At 51.8% G+C, this 10,485-nt stretch overlaps 1 protein-coding gene across 1 annotated transcript in view; it reads right to left on the reverse strand.

Annotated features, from left to right (window-relative positions):
* The window catches only part of GDPD4 (glycerophosphodiester phosphodiesterase domain containing 4), a 44,825-nt gene extending 34,602 nt beyond the window's left edge, over window positions 1–10,223 (reverse strand). The window contains exon 1 of the mRNA XM_026078162.1: window positions 10,145–10,223. The gene's annotated coding sequence lies outside the window, so the exon portion shown is untranslated. The remainder of the gene's footprint in view (window positions 1–10,144) is intronic.
* Between the last annotated feature and the right edge of the window lie 262 nt (window positions 10,224–10,485).

The following is a 10,485-nucleotide window of genomic DNA, read 5'->3' on the forward strand; positions in this document are numbered from 1 at the left end:
TTTCAGGAAGGTTCCACCCCCTTCCTGCCTTCTGGAAGCTTCCGCCCCCTCCTTTCAGGAAGGTTCCACCCCCCTTCCTGCCTTCTGGAAGCTTCAACCTCCCCCTTTGAGGAAGGTTCCACCCCCCCTTCCCGCCTTCTGGAAGCTTCCACCCCATCTTCCTTCCTTCCAGAGCATCCCCCACCCCCCACCCCACCTTCCTTCAGGAAATTCCCACCTGCCAAAAACCAAACCAAAATGGCCAAGCTCCCCGGGCCGGTGTGGTGTTTCCAGCCGCAGAGGAGCAGCCTGGCCCCTCGCCGCAACGCCAGGGGGGCTCGCGAGGAGCCTCCCGCCGCCTCCGAGGCCACCACCGCGGGCGGGAAGAGCCGCGGCGGCCGTGAGGCGTCGGGCGGAGGCGAGGCCGCGCTCGTCACCCGGGGCCGCGCTTGGCACGCTCACGCAGCTCCCGAGGGCCCGGCGCGACGCGCGGCGGAGGGGCCGTGCGACCTCGGGGGGCTTTCGAGCGCTTCGCTTCGCCTTTCCCACACGCCTTCCCCCACGCCGGGCGGGAGGCGCTCCTCGGGGAGCAGAGCCGCAGGGAAACGCGGCCACTGCCGGGACGGCGAGCAACGGGCGGGAGAGGCAAAGTGAAGAGGTTTTGTTGTTGTTTTTTTTTCTTTTTCCATTTTATTTGCATTACTGTAATTATACCAGGAAAACATTAAAAAAAAAAAAGCTATATCAGCTTTACTGATGATAACAAGGGAGAGGGAATTCTGGCTGAGGGATAGATAGCAAGGCAGTCCTAAAACCTGGCCYGAGCACATTGGATTTTTATACTTCCATGCCTTTTTCCATAGATCCCCGTGCAATAAAACGTGAATAGGGACGCAGAAGGGTCTGAAAAATTCTGGAACATCAGAAATCTCAAGAAAGGCACCTGTTCTCCTATATGAAGTTGCTACTTATGTCTCGGAGTATATGTTTTTCAGGAATTATTACTTTCCTGTTATATATTTGTACTGCTCCCAGTGTGAGCAAGCTGTGAGAGGGTCCGCGGTCACGATCCCGGCGCATACGGCACTTTCACAGAATAGCCCGGCATGAAAACGCGACATGGAAAAAAGCTGGAGCAGGTGACTATCAGCAGGGGAGGGATTGACCCCAAAAAAGAGCAATCGCTTCCTTACGAGCAGATGTCATTTTATAAATTGCCGAGGAGGGAGGAAGAATTACACACTACAGAAAACAAAGCTGGGCTACCTAAGGGGAAAATCTGGGCTGAGATCCCAGGTTTTCGTGTGTTTGAGAAGTCCACTTGCAGCAAGCACGAGGATCGCACCACTTTCCAGACTGCTTCTTCAGGCTTTTTGCTCGCAGTCAGAAGAAAGCTGAAGGACCGAGCAATTCCCAGCCGAACAGCCGGAGGCTTGCACGTGACGCTGGGGTACACGACCAGGGATATCCCGGCTGGGACAGAAGGCATTTGTGTGCTTAAATTGAGAAGGGAGTGCTGCTGCGTGGTGTCAAAGCTCCCAGAGGGCAGAAGCAAAGCTGTTTTGTCCTGCAGCGTCGACGGCGGCTGTGAAAGGCTTGCTGAGTTTCAGGGAGAGCTGGGTGCTCAGCCACCGTTCACGCTTTTGGAAACTCCTCCCCGGCCGAGTCACTGAGCCGCTGCAGGACACAAAAGTGTGCTGCGGAGCGTTCGTGTTTGAGGGATGCCCRCAGCATGCAGCAAGAGCACTGCGGGGCTGGGCGAGCAGCCTGGACCTGCTGTGCGCCCCTGCAGATGTGATGCATCGGCTCYGTGTCGTGCCTGGGGTAAGAGGACCCTGCAGAGGTTATTAGCTGCTTCGGCARGCCTAGTCTGCTTCTTTCTAAAGTTACCTCCACGTTTCCTAGACCGGGGCTATCTTTGAAGCTCCCTAAAGGGGACACTTTCCCCCACTAAATGTGGAGGACAGTCTCATGAGCTATGGGAGCCTGGGGCCAGTCTCCTGTTCTACAATGCACCAGTCTCCTTGGTGTGCTGAGAGACATTCACCACTTGGTCTTTCCTGCAGACTTCACAGCACCTTCTGGAGGTGTTCAAGGTCATGGTTGTCTCTTTGCAGAGRGGGGAACTGAGGCATGGAGAGCAATACAGCTTGCCCTGGTCAACCACTAGGAGAGCAGCAAAAGCGCTATATAATTAAATTAGAGATAAATACATTACAGTGYAGAAGTTGCTGAGGTGTAAGGGTTACAAGGACCACACATAATTGACAGATAAAAGCAGAAAACTCTCTGAAAATGTGAACGCTTCCTTTCATCACCCAGCAAAGCAATTATGTGTGTCAGTAGTTGTCTGGCCTCAACCGTTGATCACTGTCTCCAATACTCCAGCTTTCTCTGTCACACATAGGGTGCGCAGGCTCTGGGGCAGGCATSCAGGAATGCCAGGTTTGACGATGCTGTCTGCAATGGCAACCAAAGAGCAGCCCAATATGGGTGATGGACAAACAGCATCACCTTTGGGATGACCAGCAAAATCTAAGGGTCTCCTCATGCTCGTAGGCATGGTAGGGTCAATCCAGAGCTCCTATGAGATGGCTTGGCCCTTCAGCAGTTGTCTCTCCTGTGCTCTCATTTCGGTTGCAAGCTACCACGGTGGCCAGCCCCCAGAAACACCACAAAATGGCCATACACACACAGAAATGAGTGCAACACACACTATCAACCCTCGTGATGTCAGGCCCACGAGCAGTGCCTTGCCTCTATTTTTGATCCTGAGCTCCTTCACATAGCTTAGTTATAACCCATAAGCTTGGGTTGCAGCACTGCTTAGCTCAGTCTTGAGATCCCACCTATGAGGAAGACTGGCCTTTTGGGGAAGCTGGAGTCCATCCTCTGTGCCATATAGATGGGCAGAGGCAGAAATCAGCCCCTGAACAGTGTCAGGAACAGCTTCTTACACAACCTTCCAGCTGTTTCCAAGGAGGAGACCTTCTACCCACCCATCCACCCAGCCAGGTGTTGGTCCCAGCTGCAGGGCAGCAGCTCACAGCAGAGATGTCCATGTCCGTGTGTCATTTTGCTCACCTGAACAGTGAATTGGGAGCATCGATGAGTTCACATCTCCAGGTTCAGGCCTGGACCAAGCCTGAAATGGAGACAGCATGGCTGGTCTGATACGAAGCTCTGCTCCACAGACTTCATCGCCAATAACCACGGTCACCAGGAAAAGCCAGGGGTTTTGCCCGCGCCTCGCTCGTGGCTGTGAACGTCACTGCATGCAGTGGCCTTCCCCTGTGGCTGCCTGCATGCAGCAGTGCTCAGATTTGAACCACTGCAGCACGTGGAGCACAAACCCAGGCTTTGTCTCTGGGTGGCCCAGCTTTCTAAGAAGTTGCTCTCCCAGCATTGAAAAGCAACTGTGGGGAGGCAAAAAGTGCTTCCATGGCTCATAGTTTGCCGAGTGCCTGGGGAGGAGGAGGAGGAGGAATAAATCCCTTGCAAAAAGAGCTCAGAAAAGGGGRGAAATTTTCTTTGAAGATAAATCCTATTTTGTGCAGTTCAGCACGTCCTGGCTCAGCTCCCTCTCTGCTCCTGTGAATTCCTAAGCGGCTCTTTGTGTCCTGCTGCTAAGGAGAGATGATGAGATTGGGAAGCAGCGTGGGGGACCCTCCCCAGCCCCACAGCCCTGGCCCCTACCCCACCAAGGGCAGCACTCAGCCAAGAGCACCATCTCCAAGGGAAGACTTTGTCCATCAGCCAGAAGGGGGGTGGGGGGGAAGAGATTTGCAGATCACATACCTCCGCCCGGCAGCTCTGCAGAGAGCTATTCAGCCTGGACAAAGGACAGGGGCCCTGAACAGTCACCACTGTGAAGCCCCCATCGCTGGCCCTCCCCCCAGCTGCGGGTGTTAAAGTTCAGGCCTCAGAGCAAAATACTCTTGCAATGAGAGGAAGAAAAACGGACGAAGGGTGCATTCCATGCTGCCAGCCAAAAATTTCTCTTCCTAGTTCTCTACAGTACCCAAATGTATCCACAGGGCTGGCCCATTTTCATATCACAAAAATGCAGTTTTGCCCTTTCCCAGAGTGAAACACTTCCTAACTAATTAAACATTATTATATTTCTGCATAAGTCATCTCAGAGAAGTTTTGAACTAACTTAAGAATGGAAGGATAGCCTGACACCCAGGATCCATATTTAAGTCACCTGACCTGCCACCAGCCTACCAAGGCACCTGAGCCAAGTCACTCAGAGCCTCAGTTTCCCCTTTGTAAAATAGGGCAGCCCTTTCTCTTCATTAACATTAGTTTCCTCTACCATTTTCCATGAGGAGGGACACATCAAAAGCACAATGGAAGCAGCAGATGAGGACTGTACACCTCACTGGATTTTCATCTGTCCTCTGAATGACGCATATACTGGTGTGAGCCACAGGACCTGCACAGCAAGGCAGGAAGCTCTGCAGGTTTCATTGCGTGGGCATCACCCCATGCAGACAAATCTCCTTGCGTGTGCAGGAGACCAGCAGACCTTCACAACGCCCGGGATGCACCAGCACAGTCAGCGCTGCTAGATCAGCACCCAGCTACAGTTAAAGAGCTTGTTATGATTGTTTTAATTCCTTCCTTGGTCTTACTGGAAGAGGAGGGTTGGACTCATCTCCACCTTTGAGTATTCAACCTGAGCTCCTGGTACAGTCAGTGAAGAGAAAAGGGCACGATCCAGCTCATCCAAGACGTCTAAAGCAAGACAACATGAATTGCCCCTGCAGATGCCCAGGGTGCTGGGGCATGAATCCAGCCCGAAATGAAGGGAAGTTCATCACTCAAACCCAGTGAGCCCAACTCAGCCCTGTGACCTTTTCAGTTCACCTCTGAGGAGCATCTGTATCGTGGGTTTCACAAACTGCCTTGATACAGCAGCAGCCCTTGGGCCCCAAAGCTCACAGCTGCCTGGAAGGCTCTCCCATAGAAAAGCTCAGACCAGGTAGATCTCAGTTAATGGGATTAAAAAAAAAAAAAAAAAGTATTTCCCAGGACCTCTGCAGGCTCTGGAAGAGCCAGGTGCTGTCCGAACACATGAAGGACCTCATCCCTGCTCAGTTTTGCCCTGCCCATTTTAGCTCCCCCAATGCTGGGAGCCAGCCCTGGACGTCTGTGCCCAGGCTGAGGTGTGAGAGCTCTACAGTTACTGGTAGCAAGGACAAATACGCATCAGCTCGAGGCCAGGAGCCAGCACGCAGCCTCTTGCAGGCAGCTGGCATCCCAGCGTGCTTCTCACTCCCACTGCCACCGCCCCCACTCCCGATCTCCCTCCGCCCCGTGCCTGCTGGTTTCTCATGGTCCTCACCCCCTCATACAATAACAACAAGTCCTCAGGACAAACCCCCACAGGTATAAGACAGGTGCACTCTGCCACCATTAGAGAGGTGACATGCAGCCACCCCAGCTGAAGAGGTGTCCCTGGGCAGCCATCTCGCAAACCACCATCCACCCATCTGTTGGACAGGACCGGGTAGCAATCGGTGGGGCTCTTGCTGTACTCCCGTCCCAGACTGACTCTCCTAACACTAAAACTGGTGGCACTTCCACCCAGATTATAATGTTTTATGGATCTTTGTTAAATCCCCTCTTATCTGCAGATATCATTTCTCTTCCTTCCAGCCCACCAAGCACCTCTGTATGAAAGGGGGTTTCTGCCACATGCATCTCACCCCAAGCTTTGCAGTGACAGAGACAGATGTGGCTGCTTGTTGTCACCCAAGCAGCAGCATGGAGAGCCCAAGGCCAATCACTATTTAAGGGTTGTCTCCCCACTTTGCTGTGGGTCTATCCCAGTAAAGTGCCCTGCTTCAGTTCCTCCTCCAAGACAGAGGTGCTCTCCTGGTGCCGTAAGAAGTATCCTGCTCCTGTACAAAGAGCAGCCACAGAAATTCACCATGAGTGGTTGAATGAAGCAGTCATGAGGACCACATATGGTCCCACATGGTCCCACAGTTGAGGCCACGTGGAAGGTACCAACAGGCTGACCTACAGCAGTAGTTTCCAATGCTATATGACCTCATTCTCACAAAATGGCCAAAAACCCATCCCCAAAATCACCACTCCCTGTAAAGTGCAGAGGAGGGTGGGATAGGCTCAGCCTGGTAGCAGGTTGCCGATTAGCAATGGGGAGGGAAAGAAGATGTTGGAGCAGTATGGTGCTAAGATGGGAGCTTGGACAGCCTAAGGGAAGCAGAAGGAAAAAAGTGTTGGTATCATTCACCTGCATTTTGTGCAAAAAATACTTTTTCCCCAGCCAAAATGTCTTTAAACTTTGCAGAGAAATGGAGCGTTTATGAGAGAGCCTTGACGACCCCATAGAACTTTTCTGTCCATTTTAAGGCATGAATCAATTAAAGCAATCACAGAGCAAAGGTTAATCAGTAGCAAGTACATCTTAAGAAATAAGTAGCCTTTTAAAAAGCAATTGCTCTTGCCAATTTTTCCCCTTTCCTTTTATAAAGTGTCTTTTATTTCTCCGATTCTGGAGACTTTCCAAAATAAGTTCAGTGATTAAGAGCAGCTGCCAAAAGGGCTGGACTGAATCATGCGGCAGCAGCCAGGGCTGCAGGAGCAGAGAGGACTGAACCTGTTACTTGTTACGGAGCCCTTTGCTGGCCCCCCGCTGGGACCGAAGCCCAGCGGTGCTTGGTGCTGTACAAACTTACCAGGGATTGAAAACTTTCCAGGGGCTTACAGCCTAATGAGAGCAGATGGAGGCTGGAGAAACAAAGAATTGCTCACAGTTGCACTAGAGAATGGAGGAAATGAGGCAGAGAGTAAGGAAGAGGCTGACTCAGAGGCATCTCTACATAAGCGATTCGACTCCGTCCTGAGCGTGCAGGCATACGGCAAGGACTCAGGCTGCTGCCGTGCCGTGCCCTGGGTGCAGATCTGTTCTTCCTCTTATTGCAGCCCACCAGCAGAGTTCACATCACAGCCACCTCCATGGGCAGCAGCCCCAGCACTGCCACTGCCTGGCAGTCGGATGCTTTCTCCGGAGACCCTCTGCTCGTTCACACGCATATGTGTTCTCCCCACCCAGCTTGGCCTTATCTCCCTGGTTGCTACTCCAGGTGAGCTACAGAGCACCCTGTCATGGTGAACAACTAAAGAAAAGAACTGCCACGCTGTGATGGCCCCAAGAGCCTTCCCTTGGCACAAGACGTGCAGAAGAGGAGTGCCAGGAAAGGGTTCCTCATCGATCTCTTGTTACAGCATGGCACGCACTCGCACAGACTACAACTGACCAACCACCAGAAAGGGCCTGGGCCAGCAGGTTGGAGAGTCCTTCCTGACCCTGAGCACAGGCCCTCCTCAAGCTTAACCCAGCATCTTCCCTGGGGACACCACAAAGACTTGCAAGGAAAACGTACGGCAGGAGAGCAGGACATCCCCTGCAGTGTGACCAGTAAGAGACCAGAGACCTGGGCGTGATGCAGTGAATCTGTTCAGCCCTCCAAAGCATCACTCTTTCTTCTCCCCTCCCTCTCACTGCAGAAGACAAGCAAGGGTTGAAACGCAGCAAACACTGAGGTCCTGCTAGTAGGGAAAGTCATAGGGAGCATGAGCCAAGGGCCACCCACCGTGGGCAGGGGAGTCTCGTCAAATGCCAACCCATCAGCAACGAGAAAGCAGCCAGCAGTGGCTCCTCCTGGAACGCTGCTGGGAGAGCAGGGGCCTAGCATGTGAAGAATGAGGTGAGGACGTAATGACAAGCAGATGAGCACCTGCAGGCAGTCTGCTCAGCTCCCTCTCACGAGGTGTCTGGACCTCGAACAGAGGTTGCAACATGGAGACCAAGCTTCTGCTGCTCTCAGAGATCAGCCTGGCATGGAGGGATGATCCAGGATGCTGTGGGCAGAGGCCAATGTCACAGAACTTGTCTCCAGGCTGCTGTACCCACGCTAGCTCCTTTCCCTTCCATCCGGTGAGAGACAGAGCCCAGAGAATCTTCCCAACTTCTTATCCTACCTGGTCTTTTAAAAAACAGGGGGAGTCCCTGACTCACTGCACAACGCAGGGGTCTCTGGGGCAGTCCTATAAGCCAGACCACAGTTGGTCACTCCAAGCTGAGATACAGACCTCCTGCCTCAAAATATCGCAAGACTGTACTCCAGGTTGGGCAGACCGAAGCCAAGCTGTTGCTGCGCACACGGCATTGCAGTTTGCACGGAGCAACCGTTACAGAGGTTCTTCCAGCCACGATCCCGTCCCTGTGCAAAGCCACTGAGGTGGAGCTTTGCACCAGAGTAGGATTTGCCTGCTTTACTCCTCACTGCGAGGAGACAGGAGCACGTGCGCTGAGTTACTGCATCTCAGCTGAGGGGCAGTAATTGCTGAAGCCATTTGCATGGAACCGCGAATGCTTGTCTGAAAAAGGGCTACCAAGAAAATGAAGTGCGCGCTGGCAAAGGGCCATGAGCTTAAAAAAGGAACTTATAGTTTGGCTGATATTTTACCACACTAAGCACCGCTGTACAATAACTGCTTGCACAGAGGCACTTTCTAAACTGCAGATAATCTCACAAGTTATCACCAAATTTGTGTGTTTAAAGACCTGCATTTTCATCACAGAAAATGATCTGCAAACCTCGAAAGACACCAGTCATCTCCTTAGTCCTAAAGTCATGGCATGAGAAAGTTACAGGACTGGTCATGAAACCCAACTTTTATTTTTCTGCAGAGTTTCCAAATTGCACTGGAAATCTTGCACACCTTTTAAACATTGCAATAGTGAGGTTGGAAAGGAAGTGACAGCTTTGGCTCATTTCACATTCAGAACAATTTTTTAATTAAAATCCAACTGGTCTCATGGTACACTACATTTTTTGTTAAATGTAGCTAAAAAGCTTTGAGCAGCTGTAGGAAATCATTTCCATTCTCTCTTGCCCTTCCACCTAGTGTCACGTGCGTGAGGATAAGTCCTGAGAGACACTATATTTGGACAAGTGTGAGATTAGGGTTGCCAAAGAAAGAGTAAAATCGGCTAGCAGGAGGTGATATACACCATGGGCTGGACCTCCTACTAGCACTAATCTGCATTGCCCAGCTCACACTTGGCCTGGTGCTTGTCCCCTGGTTTATATTAGCTGAGCACCCAATCCTGAATTAAAATTCAGTCTTTCCTAGAAGTCAGAATTCACTCATTCCACTGCTAATTGCATTTATACCTACAAGTGAGGTGTAAGTATTTGGACAACACCAGCAAACTAAATCAGGGTCAAGTCCTGCTTTCAACTGCAAACCCGGCACAGCTCCCCAGGACTTGCTCTTCCTCCTGATTTACACCTGCGTAACAGACACCAGCATCTGGCCCACCGCCAAGGCATCCAACTTAGAGGAAGAAAACAGTTGCACGCCAAAACTCACACAGCAATTTGCAGCCGCGGGGACAAAGTCAGACCGGACTGCTTTTGACCCATGTTGTTTCCAGCCTTTCTAGCCAGTTTCTCATTATTTACAGCTGTTGCCAGATGTTACCATTTCATGGGTTATTTATTCCACAGTCAACCTCACGGTTCACACGCTAGGCAAGCTCACAGAGAGAGAAAGAGAAAGAGGCTCCTTTATCCATTTTACTATGGAAACCGCCCTTTATCAGAGGCACTACAAGTGTTTCACCACCAATTCCCCCCCACCAACCACCCCAGCTCAAACCACCCGACCAGCCACCCATCACTCGCATCTCATCCCTGCTCCCTTTTCTTTCCTCAACAGGTTAGAGCGAATTTCGCCTGGCGCGTACCCAGGGAGTGAAGCTGGACTGTTAAGTACCACCAAGCCTTTTCGTCTTCAGCGAGGTGGTTGGGGGCTCCCGCGAAGCCTGCTGAAATCCCCTCACTAGCAAATAACCCCCTTCGCTCCCCATTGAAAGCTTTTGTTATTGGTTCTCCCCATTCTCCAGCTCTTCAAGCTTTGTTTCTCACTGCAATTCAGGCAGGAGCCAGGTCAATCACCCGCTGCCGGATCCCAACCAACGCACTCAAAAGTCCAAAGGGAAAAGTCAAAGGAATCTCCCCCCACGGTGCTAACTTTTATGGCAGGCAGGAAAGAGGCAGGAGAGGTGTATTTCATCTGGCACACAAACGTCTTTAGCTATAGGACGGACGAGCTAACTTACCTCTCCAGGACGCACGTGGAGGGGTTATTTTTGTTTTCTGCCTCACTTGGATTGCTGCGTCCTTTGCTTGTCACACTCCTGGACCCGAATGGTGGCACCGCTGTATGACACCCAGTATTAGAGAGGCTGCTGGAGCCGTCCCTCCCACGGTAGGAGGGGCCACGTGGGGCTTAATAAATTCAGTCCCAAAGGCTGGAAAAACTAAAATCTAATCATGGGATGTGGGCAGCTGCTCACCGTATGGCGCTGGGAGAAGCTGGGGACACCCAGGCAAAACCAGGTTTGATTGATCCCTTGCCCTGCGCACACCCACGCAGAACATGAAAGATCGATGTTAAAAT

The sequence above is a fragment of the Apteryx rowi genome, unplaced genomic scaffold (assembly GCF_003343035.1).
Source record: "Apteryx rowi isolate R43461 unplaced genomic scaffold, aptRow1 scaffold_471, whole genome shotgun sequence".
Classification (NCBI taxonomy): domain Eukaryota; kingdom Metazoa; phylum Chordata; class Aves; order Apterygiformes; family Apterygidae; genus Apteryx; species Apteryx rowi.